At 38.9% G+C, this 21,224-nt stretch overlaps 1 long non-coding RNA gene across 1 annotated transcript; it reads left to right on the forward strand.

Annotated features, from left to right (window-relative positions):
• Positions 1-352: 352 nt before the first annotated feature.
• Positions 353-862, forward strand: LOC138895191 (uncharacterized). The gene is made up of 3 exons (XR_011409414.1): positions 353-426; positions 537-578; positions 773-862. It is a non-coding gene; the product is annotated as an uncharacterized lncRNA (long non-coding RNA).
• The last annotated feature ends 20,362 nt before the right edge of the window (positions 863-21,224 follow it).

The raw sequence follows: 21,224 nt of genomic DNA on the forward strand, positions 1-21,224 counted from the left end.
GGTGATCACTTTTGGACATCGATGTTCGGGACCTGTATCGACCGATGTTACCTTGGTCGATTCGAACGCCCGGGCTCGACGCCCCTATCTCGGAATTCGCTCGGGGCCTCCATGAAGGTACCCCTCGATTGAAATGCCGTCCTCGATCGATCTTCACGACCGAGGATCGGTTTTAACCGTATACAATATCATTGCTAATTTTGGTTTTTGATTTCTCTTTTATATTTTGAATTTGGTATTGCATGACACTTGTGCTTTCTTCTTCTTTTTCCCACTTAATTTTTGTGGATCCAGGTTTTAGAAGTTTTTAGGTCCTTCAATGCTAATACTACAAAGTTTATTTCAGTAGAAATTTGAATTACGGTCAGTGCTTTCCCCAGCTTCAAGTTTCTTGCTAATGGTTGGCAGAAGATCTTCCTATATGGGGTAATCTTTCAATATTATTTTCAACAATTTATTTATGATTTTTTTTCAACAATTTAATTCGTGAATTAATTTTGCATTTGAGTCGAGATAATTATCTGTGTTTCTTTCAGGTTTCTCGCTGATGATTGGGGCAGAAAATTTTCGTATCTTTGGTAATCTTTTGATTTCATTCTTCAGCAATTAAATTCATGAACTAATTTTGTATTTATTTCTAGATGTTAGAATAATTTACCTCTTTTATTCTATAAAAACTCTTCATACTTTGATTTTAGTAATTCATTAGTTTTAACTCATTATTATATTCGGTAATTCTTCTTTCTTCTTGAATTGTGATGCTATTTTGAAGGTAATATTATAGAAGAAAATTTGAAATGATTGTATTGGGTCGATGTGAAGAATGTAGTTGTCCGCCCTGAATTTTGCCCTAGAAACTAAGGTGAGTTACAAAATAATGTTTATATTATCTTTTGTAGTCTGTAATATTTTCTTCTTCTACCCATGTTAAAAGCTGGTGCTTCATACTTTTTCTGGATTGGGTTCTCTCTTAGAGGGAAGATAGATGAATTCCACATTTAAATTTACTTATTTTAAACGAAAACTAATTCATTCTGCGGAAATGTGATGACCCAAAAGGTCATCTCACGTTTTAGAACTTGAATCTGCGCTCTTAAGCCTTAAAAATCTCATTTTTATCCTCCTCGATTTGCGTGTGTAGTCCGGGCATGTTTCCGGAAAGCTTTTATGTTGAAAACTAATGAAAATAAGAATTTTTGCCTTAAAAGTTGATTTTAGTTGATTTCGGTCAATATTTTTGATAAACGGGCCCGGATCCGTATTTTGATGGTCCCGCTATGTCCGTATCGAATTATGGGACCTGGGCATATGCCCGGAATTGAATTCAGAGGTCCCTAGCTCAAGTTATAAATTTTTGATGAAAATTAAAAGTTTGAAAATTAATTATTTTTAAGAATTGATTGATGTTTGGCATTGTTAGTATCGGGTCCGTATTTTGGTTCCGGAGTCCGGTACAGTTTCATTATGATATTTAAGATTTGTCTGTGAAATTTGGTGAGAAAACGGAGTTGATTTGACGTGATTCGGACGCCCAGTTGAGAAGATATGGATTTTAAAGTGTTCTTGAGAATTTCATTTGATTTGGTGCTAAATTCGTAGTTCTAGGTGTTATTTTGGCGATTTGATCACGCGAGCAAGACCGTATGACATTTTTAGACTTGTGTGCATGTTTGGTTAGGAGCCCCGAGGGCTCGGGTGGGTTTCGGATAGGCTTCAGGGTGATTTGCACTTAGAAAATCTGAGATTTTTGCTGCAGCAGCTGTTCTGGTATGCCCTTCTTCGCGTTCGCGTAGGTAGTGTCGCGAACGCGAAAGGTAAAATGGGGGCAGGAAAAATTTCTTCTTCGCGAACACGAAGGACTGGTCGCGAAGCATTGGGGATGGTACCCTTCGCGAACGCGACCAGTCTCCCGCGAACGCGATAGGTTAAGGGACCTAGGGGAAGGGGGGGGACATGTTTTTCTACGCAAACGTGTCCACTGGGTCATGAACGCGAAGGCTTGGGGGAGTTGCCTTACGCGAACACGAAGGCCTTAGGCCACTGTGCATCGCGATCGCGACAGGCCTCTCGCGAACGCGATGAAGGCATGTCCAATGACTTAAAACAGACTCCAAACACGGGTTTGAGCCATTTCTTCAACATTTTTCAAGAACCAAACGGGTAGAGGCGATTTTCAAGAGTCATTTTCTTCCCCAAATTATTGGTAAGTGATTCTAAACCAATTTTTTTCAATTACCCATTACATTTCTTGTATTTTCAACCTAAAATCTAGAGTTTTCATGGTAGAATTAGGGGTTAGGGTAGAAACTAGGGATTTCGGGAATTTGGGGATTTAGACCTCAATTTGAGGTCAGATTCTACAACCAATTATATATTCGGGCTCGGGGGTGAATGGGTGAATGGATTTTGGTCTGAACCTCGGGTTTTGACGAAGCAGGCCCGGGGTCGATTTTTGACTTTTTGGAGAAAAATTTAGGAAATCTAAATTTATGCAATGTAATTGATTCCTTTAGTAATATTTGATATTATTGAGTCATTTTTGAATAGATACGAGTGGTTTGGAGGTGAATTCCAAAGGAAAAGCTATGATTGAGAATTAAGTGGCCTTCGGAGCAAGGTATGTGTTGTGTCTAACCCTGAATTGAGGAAATTAGGAACCTTAGATTATTTGCTAAGTGAAATTCATGTGAGCGGCGTATATGTGAGGTGACGAGTACTTATGCGCGGCCAATTTATCTGTTTTTCCATGTTTCTCTGTTTTTCTTATATTGTCTCATTCCTATGCCAAATTGATACGTGTTATACTAGTGTTGTTCAATTTATCGTTCTTATCATGTTTACAGATTTTCTGGTGATAATTGAGTTTTTATTTCAAAGTTGAGATTGATATTATGGATCCAAATATTGAAGTAAGGTTTGTACTTATTATTCTATCTCCCTGTTGTTATTTATGCATTGCATTATAGTAAGGGAGAATGTTAATGCACGAAGGGTGATGTCGTGCCATATTGTGAGTGTTAATGCACGAAGTGTGATGCCGTGCCATATTGTGAGTGTTAATGCACGAAGGGTGATGTCGTGCCATATTGTGAGTGTAAATGCATGAAGGGTGATGCCGTGCCATGATATGAGAGTAAAAGTACGAAGGGTGATGCCGTGCCGTTTCTATTAATCTTATGGTGAGATTGAGAGTAAAAGCACGAAGGGTGATGCCGTGCATTTTTCCTTATTGTATTCACTATTCCTGTTGATTCATGGTATATTGACTGCTCCGGTGATCATTCTGTTGTAACTCTTTATCTTGTATTCCCCTCAGTATGTTCCCCTCCTGACATTTCCTATTTAGTTCTTCATTTCTGTTATTTGTATATACAGTGTTAAATTGTACATGTTGATTTGTAGGTGCCTTGCCTTAGCCTCGTCACTACTTCGTCGAGGTTAGGCTCGACACTTACCAGTACATGGGGTCGGTTGTACTGATACTGTACTTTGCACTTTCTGTGCAGATTTTGATACCTGCTCGGGTTGATCGAGATCTTGCTATTGGTCCGCTATCCGGAGACTCAAGGTAGATCTGTCGGTGTTCACAAACCTTGAAGTCCCTATCTATCTTTTATGTCCTACTATTTTCTTTCATTCAGACAGTTGTATTTCTTTCAGACTATTACTTGTAGTAAATTCTAAAATACTCGTGAATTGTGACTCCAGATCCGGGTGGTAGTAATTAATACAGTTTTTATGATATTTCGCACTTATTATATTTTATTTTAGTTAATTATTGTTACTTAATGAATGAAAATAAGGAATTATTTTAATGATTCTCTAGCGTTGGCTTGCCTGGCAAGTGAAATGTTAGGCGCCATCACGATCCCGTCGGTGGAAAATTTCGGGTCGTGATAGTTGGTATCATAGCACTAGGTTACATAGTTCTCACACTTCGCGAGCAACCTTAGTAGAGTCTGGAGGATCAGTACGGAGACATCTGTGCTTATCTTCCAGAGGCTATGAAATTTAGGAACAAGTTTCACTTCTTTTCTTCTCTGTCGTGCAATTTTGCTTTCTCAATACCGATTGAACTCTTCTACTCTTATTCTCTAGCAGATGGAGAGAACACGTACCGCTTCCTCAGCTGAGCAGCAGCCAGAGCCTCCAGTGACAGCTCCTACGCAGGGCAGAGGTCGAGGCCAAGGTTGTGCCAGAGGCTGAGGCAGGGACAGGGCTCAGCCTAGGGCCCGAGTAGCAGCCCCAGCAGTGGAGCCTCAAATAGAGCTTGACGAGGAGGTTCCAGCCCAGACTGATCCTGTCGTACCAGCTCAGGTTCCAGAGGGGTTCATTGCTACCCTAGTACTTCAAGACGCTTTGGTCCATTTGGTGGGCCTTATGGAGAGTGTGGCCCAGACTGGTGCATTTCCCATGGCACCGGCAGTCTCTCAAGCTGGAGTAGGAGCCCAGACTCCTACCACTCCTGCTCCAGAGCAGATAGCTCCCCAGTATCAGGCTCCAGCAGCTCAGCTAGTCGGATTAGTTCAGCCGGTTATTGCGGCACAGATCGGAGATGGGACAACAATATCTTCTGAGGCTTTGTGGAGATTGGACAGGTTTACCAAGCTCTTTCATGTCCACTTCAGTGGTGCTCCTTCATAGGATCCCCAGGAGTATCTTGATAGCTGTTACGAGGTTTTACGGAACATGGGTATAGTGGAGACCAATGGGGTCAATTTTGCTGCATTTCAGATGACTGGTTCAGCCAAGAAATAGTGGAGAGATTACTTATTGACCAGACCAGCGGGGTCGCCTGCTCTTACTTGGGACCAGTTCTCTCAGCTCTTCATAGAGAAGTTTCTGCCTATCACATTAAGGGAGGAGCGTCGCCGTCAATTTAAGGGTCTCCAGCGGGGCAGTATGACTGTTACTCAGTATGAGACCCGTTTTGTGGATTTAGCTCCTCATGCCATACTTCTGCTTCCCACAGAGAGAGAGAGGGTGAGGAGGTTTATTGATGGACTTGCTCAGCCTATCAGATTGCAGATAGCTAAGGAGACTAGGAGTGAGATTTTTTTTCAGGCGGCTGCTAATATTGCCAGACGAGTCAAGATGGTTCTTACTCAGGGAGGTCAGGGGTCTAACAAGAGACCTCGTCATTTCGGTGAGTTCAGCGGTGCCTCACCTAGAGGCAGGAGTACTTTTGGTAGAGGCCATCCTCCTAGGCCATTTCATTCAGCGCTCCAGGCATCCCACGGTGCCTCAGGTGGTCGTGGCCCTCAAATGCATTATTTCGACTAGCTAGCCTACAGTGCACCACAAACTCCTATTAGTGCACCTCCGCTCCAGGGTTATCAGGGTGGTTATTCAGGTCGACAGGGTCAGTTTTAGGGTCAGCAGTCACAGCAGCCGAGGTTATGTTATACTTGTGGTGATCTGAGGCACATTGCTAGATTTTTCCCTCGGGCAACGGGCAGCTCACAGCATCAGAGTTCTCGTTCCATGGTTCCGGCACCAGTTGCTGCACCACCTGCTCAGCCAGCTAGAGGCAGGGGTCAGGCAGCCAGAGGTAGGGGCCAGATAGTTAGAGGTAGAGGTCAGGCCGTTAGAGGTGGAGACCAACCAACTAGAGGCCGTCCCAGGGACGTAGTTCAGGGTGGTGGGGCCCAGTCCCGGTGTTATGCTTTCCCAGCCAGGCCTGAGGCTGAGTCATCTGACGCTGTTATCACAGGTACTGTTTCCGTTTGCAGTAGAGATGCTTCAGTTCTATTTGATCCGGGGTCTACTTACTCCTATGTGTCATCCTATTTTGCTTCTTATTTGGTTGTGCCCCGTGATTCTTTGAATGCTCCTGTGTATGTGTCCACACCAGTGGGAGATGCTATTATTGTAGATCGTGTTTATCGTTTGTGTGTGGTCACCATTGGGAGTCTTGAGACTCGTGTAGACCTTCTACTTCTTGACATGGTTGATTTTGATGTCATACTAGGTATGGATTGCCTGTCACCTTATCATTCTATATTAGATTATCACGCCAAGACAGTGACCTTAGCCTTGCAGGGGTTGCCTCGATTAGAGTGGAGAGGGAATCTTGGCCATTCTGCCAACATGGTTATCTCTTATGTGAAGGCTCAACATATAGTCGAGAAGGGGTATCTCTTATTTGGCTTATGTCCGTGATTCTAGTGCGGAGGTTCCTTCCATACATTCGGTGTCGGTTGTTCGTGAGTTTCCAGAGGTGTTTCCTGCAGACCTGCCGGGGATGCCACCCGACAAGGATATTTATTTCTGCATTGATTTGGCTCCGGGCACTCAGCCTATTTCCATTCCGCCATATCACATGGCCCCGCCAGAGTTGAAAGAATTGAAGGAGCAGTTGCAAGATTTGCTTGATAAGGGCTTCATTAGACCTAGTGTCTCGCCCTGGGGTGCACCTGTGTTGTTTGTGAAGAAGAAAGATGGATCGATGAGGATGTGTATAGATTATCGGGAGTTGAATAGAGTCACCATCAAGAACAAATATCCATTGCCGATGATTGATGATTTATTTGATCAATTTCAGGGTGCCAAGGTGTTTTCAAAGATTGATTTGAGATCTGGCTACCATCAGTTGAGGATTAGGGCATCCGATATTCCTAAGACAGCTTTTCGGACTCGGTATGGACATTATGAGTTTCTAATGATGTCATTTGGGCTGACAAATGCCCTAACAACATTCATGGATTTGATAAACCGGGTGTTCAAACCCTACTTGGATTCCTTTGTGGTTGTGTTTATTGATGATATCTTGATCTACTCCCACAGTCGAGAGAAGCATGAACAGCATATTCGGATCATTCTTCAGACTCTGAAAAATAGCCAGTTATATGCTAAGTTCTCAAAATGCGAGTTTTGGTTGAGTTCAGTTGCTTTCTTGGGTCACGTTATATCAGCAATGGGTATTCAGGTGGATTCTAAGAAGATTGAGGCAGTCCAGGACTGGCCTAGACCCACATCAGCTACAGAGATCCGTAATTTCCTGGGTTTGGCGGGCTATTACCGTCGATTTGTGGAGGGGGTTTCATCCATAGCAGCCCCGTTGAGCAGATTGACCTAGAAGGGTGCCCCGTTCAGGTGGTCAGACGAGTGTGAAGCGAGCTTTCAGAAGCTCAAGACTGCCTTGACCACGGCACCAGTATTGATGTTACCCACAGGTTCAGGATCTTATACCGTATATTATGACGCATCTCGTATTGGTCTGGGTACGGTATTGATGCAGGGTGGTAAGGTTATTGCATATGCTTCACGGCAGTTGAAGGTTCACGAGAAGAATTACCCTGTTCATGATCTAGAGCTGGCAGCCATTGTTCACGCACTGAAAATTTGGAGGCACTACCTTTACGGCGTGCCATGTGAGGTATTCACTGATCATTGGAGCTTGCAGTATTTGTTCAAGAAGAAGAAACTCAATTTGAGGCAGAGGAGGTGGCTGGAGCTATTGAAAGACTATGATGTCACCATATTGTATCATCCTGAAAAGGCCAATGTGGTGGCTGACGCTTTGAGTAGAAAGTCAGTCAGTATGGGTAGCCTTGCATATATTCCAGTTGGTGAGAGACCGCTTGCATTGGATGTTCAGGCCTTGGCCAACCAGTTCATAAGGTTAAATATTTCTGAGCCCAGCCGTGTTCTAGCTTGTACAGTTGCTCGGTCTTCTTTGTTTGAGCACATCAGAGATCGGCAGGATGACGATCATCATTTACTAGTCCTTAGAGACACAGTGCGGCACGGTGGTGCCAAGTAGGTTATTGTTGGAGATGACGGAGTTTTGAGGATACAGGGTCGTATTTGTGTGCCTAATGTGGATGGACTTCGTGATTTGATCCTTGAGGAGTCCCATAGTTCCCGGTATTCTATTCATCTGGGCGCCTCCAAGATGTATCAGGACTTGAGGCAGCATTATTGGTGGAGGTGAATGAAGAAGGACATAGTTGCATATATAGCTCGGTGCCTAAATTGCCAGCAGGTAAAGTGTGAGCATCAGAGACCTGGTGGTTTACTTAGGTCAGTGCATTTTGTTCCTGTAGAAGTTACCTATTCCTCAGAGCTGTTGGCAGAGATTTACATTCGTGAGATCGTCCGTCTTCATGGAGTGCCCGTGTCTATCATTTCTAATCGAGGTATGCAGTTTACCTCGCACTTTTGGAGGGCAGTTCAGTGTAAGTTGGGTACGCGGGTTGAGTTGAGAACAACATTTCATCCTCAGACGGATGAGTAGTCCGAGCGTACTATTCAGATCTTGGAGGATATGCTCCGCGCATATGTTATTGACTTCGGAGGTTCTTGGGATCAGTTTTTGCCGTTAGCGGAGTTTGCCTACAATAACAGCTACCAGTCAAGCATTCAGATGGCTCCCTATGAGGCATTATATGGTAGACGGTGTAGGTCGCCAGTTGTATGGTTTGGGACGGGGGAGGCTCGGTTATTGGGTACAGATTTAGTTCAGGAGGCCTTGGACAAGGTCAAGATTATACAGGATCGACTTCGTACGGCTCAGTCCAGGCAAAAGAGTTATGCCTACCGTAAAGCTCGTGATGTTGCATTCATGGTTGGAGAAAGAATATTGCTTTGGGTATCGTCCATAAAGGGTGTTATGAGATTTGAGAAGAAGGACAAGTTGAGCCCTAGGTATATCGGGCCATTTGAGATCCTCGAGAAAGCGGGGGAAGTAGCTTATAGACTTGCGTTACGTCCAGGGTTATCCTCAGTTCATCCGATATCCCATGTGTCTATGCTATGGAAATATCATGGTGACCCGTACCACGTGTTAGATTTCATCTCTATCCAATTGGACAAGGATTTGACTTACGAGGAGGAGCCGGTGGCCATTCTAGACCGGCAGGTTCGTCTGTTGAGGTCAAAGAGTTACCCTTCAGTTCGAGTACAGTTGAGAGGTCAGCCTATTGAGGCAGCTACTTGGGAGTCCGAGTCCTATATGCGGAGTAGATATCCCCACCTTTTCGCCAGCTCAGGTACTTTTCTATGTCCGTTCGAGGATGAACGGTTATTTTAGAGGTGGAGATTGTGATGACCCAAAAGGTCATCTTATGTTTTAGAACTCAAATCTATGCTCTTAAGCCTTAAAAATCTCATTTTTACCCTCCTTGATTTACGTGCACAGTCCGGGCAGGTTTCCGAAAAGCTTTTATGTTGAAAACTAATGAAAATAAGAATTTTTACCTTAAAAGTTGATTTTAGTTGACTTCGGTCAACATTTTTGGTAAACGGACCCGGATCCATATTTTGATGGTCTCGATAGGTCCGTATCAAATTATGGGACCTGGGCGTATGCCCGAAATTGAATTCGGAGGTCCCTAACTCAAGTTATGAATTTTTGATGAAAATTATAAGTTTGAAAATTAATTGTTTTTAAGAATTGATTGATGTTTGGCGTTGTTAGTATCGGGTCCGTATTTTGGTTCCGGAGCCTGGTAGAGTTTCATTATTTTATTTAAGACTTGTATGTGAAATTTGGTGAGAAACGGAGTTGATTTGACGTGATTCGGACGTCCAGTTGAGAAGATATGGATTTTAAAGTGTTCTTGAGAATTTCATTTGATTTGGTGCTAAATTCGTAGTTCTAGGTGTTATTTTGGCGATTTGATCGCGCGAGCAAGTTCATATGATGTTTTTAGACTTGTGTGCATATTTGGTTTGGAGCCTGAGGGCTCGGGTGAGGTTCGGATAGGCTAGGGGTGATTTGCACTTAGAAAATCTGAGATTTTTGCTGCAGCAGCTGTTCTGGTATGCCCTTCTTCGTGTTCACGTAGGTAGTGTCGTGAAGCGAAAGGTAAAATGGGGGCAGGGGAAATTTCTTCTTCGCGATCGCGAAGGGCTGGTTGCGAATGCAAACGTTGGGGGTGGTACCCTTCGCGAACGCGATCTGTCTCACGCGAACGCGATAGTTCAAGGGACTTGGGGGAGGGGGTCATGTTCTTCTACGTAAATGCATCCACTGGGTCGCGAATGCGAAGGCTTGGGCGGAGTTGCCTTACGCAAACGCGTAGAAAGACTCGAGAACGCAAAGGCCTTAGGACGTTGTGCATCGCAATCGCGACAGGCCTCTCGCGAACGCGATGAAGGCTTGTCCAGTGACTTAAAACAGACTCCAACCACGGGTTTGAGCCATTTCTTCAACATTTTTCAAGAACCAAATGGGTAGAGGAGATTTCCAAGAGTCATTTTGTTTCCCAAAATATTGGTAAGTGATTCTTAACCATTTTCTTTCAATTACACATTACATTTCTTGAATTTTCAACCTAAAATCTAGAGTTTTTATGGTAGAATTAGGGGTTATGGTAGAAACTAGGGATTTCGGGAATTTGGGGATTTAAACCTTAATTTGAGGTCGGATTCCACAACCAATTATATACTCGGGCTCGGGGGTGAATGGGTGAATGGATTTTGGTCCGAACCTCGAGTTTTGACCAAGCGGGCCCGGGGTAGATTTTCGACTTTTTGGAGAAAAATTTAGGAAATCTAAATTTATGCAATGTAATTGATTCCTTTAGTAATATTTGATATTATTGAGTCGTTTTTGAATAGATACGAGTATTTTGGAGGTGAATTCCAAAGGAAAAGTTGTGATTGCGAATTAAGTGGCCTTCGGAGCGAGGTAAGTATTGTGTCTAACCCTGACTTGATGGAATTAGGAACCTTAGATTATTTGCTAAGTGAAATTCATGTGAGCGGCGTATATGTGAGGTGACGAGTACTTATGCGTCGCCAATTTATCTGTTTTTCTATGTTTGTCTGTTTTTCTTATATTGTCTCATTCCTATGCCAAATTGCTACGTGTTAGACTAGTGTTGTTCAATTTATCATTCTTATCATGTTTACGGATTTTCTGGTGATAATTATTTTTTTTATTTCAAAGTTGAGATTGATATTATGGATCCAAATATTGAAGTAAGGTTTGTACTTATTATTCTATCTCCCTGTTGTTATTTATGCATTGCATTATGGTAAGGGAGAGTGTTAATGCACGAAGGGTAATGCCGTGCCATATTGTGAGTGTTAATGCACGAAGGGTGATGTCGTGCCATATTGTGAGTGTTAATGCACGAAGGGTGATGTCGTGCTATATTGTGAGAGTTAATGCACGAAGGGTGATGCCGTGCCATATTGTGAGTGTACATGCACGAAGGGTGATGCCGTGCCATGATACGAGAGTAAGCACGAAGGGTGATGCCGTGCCGTTTCTATTAATCTTATGGTGAGATTGAGAGTAAAAGCACGAAGGATGATGTCGTATATTTTTCCTTACTGTATTCACTATTCCTGTTGATTCATGGTATATTGACTTCTCCGGTGATCATTTTGTTGTAGTTCTTTATCTTGTATTCCCCTCAGTATGTTCCCCTCCCGACATTTCCTGTTTAGTTCTTCATTTCTGTTATTTGTATATACACTGTTAAATTGTACAGGTTGATTTGTAGGTGCCTTGCCTTAGCCTCGTCACTATTTCCTCGAGGTTAGGCTCGACACTTACCAGAACATGGGGTTAGTTGTATTGATACTGCACTCTGCACTTTCTGTGCAGATTTTGATACCGGCTCGGGTTGATCGAGATCTTGCTATTGGTCCGCTATCCGGAGACTCAAGGTAGATCTGTCGGCGTTCATAGACCTTGAAGTCCCCGTCTATCTTTTATGTCCTACTGTTTTCTTTCATTCAGACAGTTGTATTACTTTCAGACTATTACTTGTAATAAATTCTAAAATGCTTGTGAATTGTGACTCCAGATCCGGGTGGTAGTAATTAATACAGTTTTTATGATATTTCGCACTTATTATATTTCATTTTAGTTAATTATTGTCACTTAATGAATGAAAATAAGGAATTGGTTTAATGATTCTCTAACGTTGGCTTGCCTGGCAAGTGAAATGTTAGGCGCCATCACGGTCCCGTCGGTGGAAAATTTCGGATCGTGATAGGAAAGGACTTGGGAGTCTTCGTCTTGTATATTTATAGTATCAATCTTTAAAGAGAAAATTTTATTAAGAAGTTGTATATTTTTCCTTTATTACTTTTATAATAGAACAAATTTTTATGAATTTTATAAAAATTTTATTAAAAGCACGAAGTCCCTATCGAAATGTCGTTCACATTTTTACCCTTAATAAGTGAATTCTATGTTGGATATAATAGTAATTACAATCACTAATAATTTTTTTTTGTTTTTGGGAAAAACCCAAAATTATTGTGTATTACCGTTATTTAGGGTTTTCTTGGTTTAGAATTAGGATCGCTTACTGCCGCATTCTTTACAGTTTTCTTTGTTTGGATTCTTTACTTCATGGCTTTCTTTTAGGTTTAGAATTCTTTTATTATCAATGTTACATATGCTTATAATGTGTCTCTTACGTTGTGTTTCTTCTTTGTTTAGGTTTAGGATTTACTTTAATCTTCTAGAATATGTGTACAAGGGTTTGTTTTGGTATATTTTGTTATAAAATAAAGACTGTAAAGTAAAGACAAGTATAGAGAGAAACTGATATATTATTTAACTTCAAATTCATGTACATAATGAACTGAAAACTCCTCTATTTATAGAAGAAAGGAAGCAGCTGCGAGGCTTTTCAGGAAGCAGCTGCAAGGCTTTTCTTTAGCTGCTTGTAAGCTGTCTGCATGAGTTGCTTGCAACCTGCGTGTTTAATAAGAAGCTGCTGCAAATTATTTCATTGAGCTGCTTGCAACCTGCTTGCATCAGCTGCTTGTAGATAAACTTCAACAGAGTACTAAATGGATAATCTTCTTCAGGAAGATTATCTATAGCGGAGTAATAAATGAACATTCACAATATAATTATTTTCAGAACACTCCCCCTTGGATGTTCATTAAAAGGTATTGTGCCTCGTTAAAACCTTACTAGGAAAAACCCAGTGGGAAAAATCCTAGTGAAGGAAAAAGAGTACACATATTTAGTAATACGCATTTCTAGATGCCTCATTAAAAACCTTATAAGGAAAACCCTGTGGGAAAAAAACCTTAGTAAGGAAAAAAAAAGAGTACATCGCGTATTTTACTCCCCTTGATGAAAACCTTGTTTCAAATATTCGAGTCTCCGCATTCCAATCTTGTATACCATCTTCTCAAAAGTTGAACTTGGCAAAGATTTAGTGAATAAATCTGCCGGATTGTCACTTGAACGGATTTGCTGCACATCAATGTCACCATTTTTCTGAAGATCGTGTGTGTAGAATAATTTTGGTGTAATGTGCTTCGTTCTATCTCCTTTTATAAATCCTCCCTTCAATTGGGTTATGCATGCAACATTGTCTTCGTATAAAATTGTGGATCTTTTATCACACTCCAAACCACATTTTTCTTGAATAAAATGAATCATTGATCTCAACCATATGCATTCCCTGCTTGCTTCATGAATAGCTATTATCTCAGCATGATTTGAAGAAGTAGCAACAATTGACTGCTTTGTGGAGCGCCATGATATGACAGTACCTCCACATGTAAACACGTACCCGTTTTGAGATCGAGCTTTATGGGGATCAGATAAATAACCTGCTTCTGCATAACCAACAAGATCTGCACTATCTTTGTTAGCATAAAACAAACCCATATCAAGAGTTCCCTTTAAATATCGTAATATATGCTTAATCCCGTTCCAATGTATCCGTGTAGGAGAAGAGCTATATCTTGCTAGTAAATTAACAGAAAATGCTATGTCAGGCCTTGTAGCATTAGCAAGATACATAAGTGCACCAATTGCACTGAGATAGGGTGTTTCAGGACCCAGGAGTTCCTCATCCTCTTCTGGAGGTCGGAATGAGTCCTTATTCACTTCAAGTGATCGAACAACCATTGGTGTACTCAATGGGTGCGCTTTGTCCATGTAAAAGCGTTTTAAGACCCTTTCTGTATAGGCAGATTGATGCATAAAGATCCCATTTGCTAAATATTTAATTTGCAGTCCAAGACAAAGCTTTGTCTTTCCAAGATCTTTCATCTTAAATTCTTTCTTAAGATATTCAATTGCCTTTTGGAGCTCTTCTGGAGTTCCAACAAGATTTATGTCATCAACATAAACAGAAGTATAACAAATTCTAATGTCATTTTCTTTATAAAAATACATGGACAAATAACATCATTTATGTAACCCTCTTTCAACAAATATTCACTGATGCGATTATACCACATGCGCTCAGATTGTTTTAAACCGTACAAAGATCTTTGTAATCTGATTGAGTACATTTCCCGAGATTTTGAATATGCTTCAGGCATTTTAAATCCTTCAGGAATTTTCATGTAAATCTCATTATTAAGTGACCCGTACAGATAAGCTGTAACCACATCCATCATATGTATTTCAAGCCTTTCACGTAAGGCTAAACTGATGAGATATCGAAATGTTATGGCATCCATAACGGGTGAATATGTTTCTTCATAATCGACTCCAGGTCGTTGTGAGAATCCTTGTCCGACAAGGCGAGCTTTGTATCTTTTAAATTCATTTTGCTCATTCCTTTTTCGCACAAAAACCCATTTATGACCAACTGGTTTTATACTAGCAGGTGTTTGGACTACTGGTCCAAAGACCTCTCTTTTAGCAAGTGTGTTCAATTCTGATTGAATTGCCCCTTGCCATTTTGGCCAATCAGATCTTTGTTGACATTCTTCGACAGATCGGGATTCAAAATCCTCACTATCTTGCATAATGTTAAGTGCAACATTATATGCAAAAATATTATCCACCACTATTTCAGATCGATTTAAATTAATCCCATTACCAGTAGAACTTATTAAAAGTTCCTCGCTCACTTGAGCCTTAGGTTTATTGATTTCTTCAGGAATCTCATAACTAATCAGATCTTGGGTCTCTTTAGGAGATCCCTTCATAATATCATTTTGATCATTTGTCGATTTTCTTTTTCTAGGATTTCGATCCTTAGAACCCATAGGCCTATCACGCTTCAGGCATGCTTTAGGTTCACTAGCTCTCATGCTAATAGATGGTCCTGCTGGGATATCAATTCGGATAGGCACATTCTTTGCAGGGATATGTGACTTAGTTATCCTTTTCAAATCAGTAAATGCGTCTGGTATTTGATTTGCTATATTCTGTAAATGGATGATCTTCTGGACCTCCTGATTACATATAGGGGTACGTGGATCAAAGTGAGATAATAATGAAACTTTCTACATAATTTCTCTTTTGATTTCCTTTTTCTCTCCCCCTAATTGTGGGAAATTTGTTTCATAAAATCGACAATCTGCAAATCGAGCAGTAAATAAATCTCCCGTCAATGGTTCAAGATAGCGAATAATAGAGGGTGATTCAAATCCAATATATATTCCTAACCTTCTTTAGGGGCCCATCTTACTGCGCTGTGGTGGTGCTACTGGCACATATACAGCACATCCAAAAATTTATAGATGGGAAATATTTGGTTCATGACCAAAAACTAATTGTGACGGAGAATATTTATTATAATGTGTTGGTCTGAGACGGATAAGTGATGCTGCGTGCAAGATAGCATGGCCCCAAACAGTAGTGGGCAATTTTATTTTCATAAGTAGTGGTCTTGCTATCAATTGCAGTCGTTTAATAAATGACTCTGCAAGGCCATTTTGAGTATGAACATAAGCTACCGGATGTTCAACTTTTATCCCAACTGATAGACAGTAATCATCAAAAGCTTGAGATGAGAATTCTCCAGCATTATCAAGGCGAATAGCCTTTATAGGATAATCTGGGAATTGTGCCCTTAATCGAATTATTTGGGCTAATAACTTTTCAAACGCCAGGTTGCGAGATAATAATAGGCACACATGAGACCATCTTGAAGATGCATCTATTAGGACCATAAAATATCTAAACAACCCACTTGGTGGGTGAATAGGTCCACATATATCCCCATGTATACGTTCTAAGAAGGTAGGGGACTCAATGCCAACCTTCATTGGTGATGGTCTAGTGATCATTTCGCCTTGATAACAAGCATCACAAGAAAATTCATTATTTGTAAGAATCTTCAGGTTCTTTAATGGATGCCCACTCGAACTTTCAGTAATTCGTCTCATCATTATTGATCCAGGATGGCCCAAACGGCCATGCCAAAGCACAAAAGTATTTGAATCAGTAAACTTCTGGTTTACGATAGAGTGTGATTCAACTGTACTAATCTTTAAATAATATAAGCCAGAAGATAAAGTTGGTAACTTTTCTACAATGCATTTCTGGCCAGAAATATTCTTTGTAATACAAAGATATTCCACATTCATTTCATCTATTGTCTCAACATGATACCCATTTCGGCGGATATCTCTAAAACTCAACAAGTTTCTTCGGAACTTGGAGGAGAATAATGCATTGTCTATAATAAGTTTTGTTCCCTTAGACAGAAATACAATAGCTCTTCCGGAGCCTTCAATCAAACTTATATTATCAGAAATTGTAGAAACATTTGCTTTTTCCTTATACAAATAAGAAAAGCATTTCTGATCTTTGAATATGGCATGAGTTGTTCCACTATCAATTACACAAATATCTTCATGATTGGTCTTTGATCCAAACATAATTTGAGAATTATTCATATTCTTCAAAATTACATAAACAAAATAAATATGATAGTAAACATTATTATCTAAGCATAACTTTTATTTATGTACAACAATTACATAACTATACTATCTACTACAAACATAAAAAATTAAAATATTTATATTTCTACAGATTCACTACCGATCACATGACTTGTTTCTCCTTCTGGGAGTGCAAAATAATCAGCTACATCCAAATGCATGAAGTCTAAATTATCTTCAGAAATAAAATTTGCTTCAGCATTTTTCTCTGTCTTCTTCAGGGAGGCTTGATACAGCTCAACCAGGTGCTTTGGCGTACGACATGTACGTGACCAGTGCCCTTTTTCTCCACATATTTAACATGCATTTTCTGGCTTTGCTTCTTGCACCGCTTCATGCTTTTGTTCCTTCCTTTTCCACTGCTGGTGGTGAGGAGGGTTCTTTGGTGCATTGTTATTATCACGATTAGAGTTTCCTCCCCGACCACGGCCATGACCACGACTGGGGCCACGCCCTCTTCCACACTTAGCTTGGTGGAAGTTCGTCTCATTCACTTCAGGGAATGGACAAGAATCAGTAGGTCGGCTTTCATGGTTTTTCATTAATAGCCCATTATGTTGCTCGGCTACAAGAAGATGTGAGATAAGTTCAGAATACTTTTTAAATCCCATCTCTCGATATTGCTGCTGCAGGAGCATATTCGAGGCATGAAAAGTGGTGAAAGTTTTCTCCAACATATCATGATCAGTAATATTATCACCACATAGTTTCAATTGGGAAATAATTTTGAACATAGCAGAATTATACTCACTGATAGATTTAAAATCTTGTAACCTTAGATGAGTCCAATCATAACGTGCCTGTGGAAGAACGACCATCTTCAGGTGGTCATATCTATCTTTCAAATTACTCCACAGTATGACTGGATCTTTAACAATAAGATATTCCATTTTCAGGCCCTCATCAAGGTGATGGCGTAGGAATATCATTGCTTTGGCACGGTCTTGGTTTGATGCCTGATTTTTATCTTTGATGGTGTCTGCCAGACCCATCGCATCAAGATGAATTTCGGCATCAAGCACCTAAGACATGTAGCTTTTGCCCGATATATCCAGGGCAACAAACTCAAGTTTTAGAAAGATTTGACATTATTTAGAAAAAGAAAGTTCGTACCTCTGATACTTTCAAAGTATTTTCTCGAGATGGCAGAGTCTCGTGCTGATAACATGTTATAAAATAAAGACTGTAAAGTAAAGACAAGTATAGAGAGAAACTGATATATTATTCAACTTCAAATTCATGTACATAATGAACTGAAAACTCCTCTATTTATAGAAGAAAGGAAGCAGCTGCGAGACTTTTCAGGAAGCAGCTGCAAGGCTTTTCTTTAGCTGCTTGTAAGTTGTCTGCATGAGCTGCTTGCAACTTGCGTGTTTAATAAGAAGCTGCTGCAAATCATTTCATTGAGCTGCTTGCAACCTGCCTGCATCAGCTGCTTGTAGATAAATTTCAACAGAGTACTAAATGGATAATCTTCTTCAGGAAGATTATCTATAGCGGAGTAATAAATGAACATCCACAATATAATTATTTTCATAACATATTTGACCATAGTAGTGTTTTTCACCTTTCTAATTTATTCTACAATATTTATTTGGTGTAGTACTTTTGCACAACGGTACAATTATGTATTCGTCTAATAATTCTTTGGTTCTGTTCTCTAATTTCAGGTTTAAACAACCATTGCCGTAGGGAATAAAAGTACATATTTCTTAAGGTAATTTATTTTTCGTATGATATGAATTCTTTCTCAAAAAATAATTTCATGTGTCAATATCAATGAAGGTTAGAGTTTAACATATTGTAAAGTTTTATAATTAAAAGGTATTATCAATAACGGTATCTGTAGTAAAAAATTAGTTTTTTTTTAAAAAAATTCAATGACTTAACAAAGGTTTGAATCAGCTTCCGGATATATTGGTGGTCACATATTTTCATAGCGGATTCACATTAATCGAACGTCCTACATTGAAATTGAAGAGCTCTTGTCTTATTTTGGTTTATCATATAAGTTAGTTGGAGATTGCCACTTTAGCTCTTATCAATCTGTAGGATTTTTTATTTAATGTGCAGACTAGAGATGATTAATGTCTTTATTTTCTTAAAAATAGGTGAGTTCAACTATTTCCATTCCAACTGCCTTCATTGAATTATTTTATTTTCTATATATTTTGCATATGAGTGCAAGCACAAAGGTTTTTTTAGTCGGAAAATATGTATAAATTTGTAGGTAATTGAGTATAGTTTGTTATTCTATTCAATTCAGTTAATTTATTTTAATATTTGAGACCAGGCTACTTGATATTTATTTAGTATGGATTATGTCTTTGTGAAATTTGTGATAAATATCTATAAGATCTATTCTGATGAGTGAAGGTAACAGCAATTAATAATATAATGATTGAAATTTAATCGGGGCTCTAGCTAACATATTGTACGGTTAAGGTGCTTCTCTCATGAGTGTAATTTTTCTATTCAAATTGGCGTCTTCAGAAATCACAAGGTTTTTGGTGACCCATGTATTAGTAATGCCCCTGCCTATTTTTCCTTCCTTGTACAATATATTTATATTGTTAAAGAGCAATTACGACAAGGTGGGTTGCTCTGATGGTAAATGCCCTCCACTTTCAACCAAGAGGTTGTGAGTTTGAGTCACCCCAAGAGCAAGGTGGGAGTTCTTGAAAGGAAGAGCGCAATTACATTTTTTATCCCTTTGGTATACATTTTTTCATAATTCGCGTCATATTATTCTTTTAAAATAGTTGTCAAATATATAAAATAATTTTCTTTTATTTTAAAGTACAATATGTTTTCTTTCAATATGTTTTTAATATTTTTGAGATGCTCAAATAAAAATTATTGATTTTATCAAAATCCTTCCTAATTTGAACTATGTAAATAATAAATTTATAAAAAAAAAAAAAACAAGAAATATCATACACCAAGAATATCATCCAAAAAGAGATAGTAGGTCAGATACAACATGATAACATATTTATTTTTTCATACAATAAAATATTGATAATCAAATACTATATAATTAATTCACATAAAATCAGAATATGCCAAATTTCTTTTAAATTCAACTATTGTATCAATGTTATAATATTTATGTTTTCGTTAAATTTGCATCTATCATAACGTTAATTATTATTACACATAATTTTTTTTTATTCTATATTTTATACAATTTTATCGATAAACCTAAAAAATACGTGCAACACACGTACACTAAAACTAGTAATATAAAAAAAGTGAATACGCAAAGTAATCAAAAAATATTACCCTAATATTTATGCATCAAAATAAATATATTGATATTATATAAATAGTGTAACTTTCCGCCGCCCATGAATACCTTAGTTTAAGCATCAACCAAGGATAACCCAAGTACTTCTCAAAATGCCATAAAGCACACGTACGTACTCTAGAGTTTTAAAAGAAAAAGTATTTATTAGGGTAACCTTAAGTTCGAGTTTATCAAATAATCTTTAGGTCCAAATCTAGATGCCAAAATACATCAGTTCAAATCTAGATGCCAAAATACATCAGTTTACTTGTTATTTCAAAAGACAATCGTGCTCTACTATCAAATAAAAATTTCATAGTCTGTAGTATTAATTATGTAAATGAAAAACTAAAGTAACTGAAACACTAAAATGCTTTATTAACGTACAGTACTCTCAAACACTTAGACACTAACACATACAAAAAGTTCTAGTAAATGGCAATGAGTTAAAAATTTATTTCTTCAACGCTTGTATCAGATCAATAAATACATGATATGTTTGTATATACATATTTTTTTTATGAAATTACAATTAATTATTAGTATATATTTTCATCTCCTTAAATCACTTCCTAATCACTTTGACTCCTAATAAAACGGGGTTGATTTTATTCCTGCGTGCTTGAAGAGACAAAGAGTGCATACCTGTTTGGTCTGCCGGTCAATTTTGCCCAAGGAAAATGGATAGACAAAAAGAAAATTGAATCACTGAAAACTCTGAGGAATGAGGAAAGTCAATGCTCTACACAGACCTCAACCTCAAGTCTATTGATGTAAGTCCACAAAAGCAAAGTAGGTCTCCTGCGACATTCATCCAAATTCCTGCTGCAAAGTAGGGGGAAAGAGTCATAGAAAAAAGGAGATTTGTCCCACTATGATTAGTATGAATTTTTCAGTCAGAAGCGTTTTGAAGGCGTTTTAACCCTTTAGTAGGTTTATTCGGTAAGAACCTAAGCTAGTTTATGCGACGAGAATTTATCAAAACCACCTGATTCTCAACGAATATGAGACTCTAATCTCCCGTCTCGTCAATTAGAGCCCGAATAACATTGGATAAATCAAGAATGCTATGCTAAGAGAAAAAATTTTGAGCCTAATTCAATATCAAAAACTAATTAATTGAAGTAAAAATAACTCAAGAGCATAAAAAAATACAAATAAACAAATCCCTTGGCCAGTGGATTGATTTGACATATTGAATTAATCATGTTACTGAAGTTTGAATACTGAAAAGTTAAACCGAAACAAGTTGTTTAGCACAAGATTTGAGTTAATGCCTAGTCATGGTTGAACCGTTGCAGTAATAACCAGC

Source organism: Nicotiana tomentosiformis, chromosome 7, assembly GCF_000390325.3.
Source record: "Nicotiana tomentosiformis chromosome 7, ASM39032v3, whole genome shotgun sequence".
Taxonomy (NCBI): Eukaryota; Viridiplantae; Streptophyta; class Magnoliopsida; order Solanales; family Solanaceae; genus Nicotiana; species Nicotiana tomentosiformis.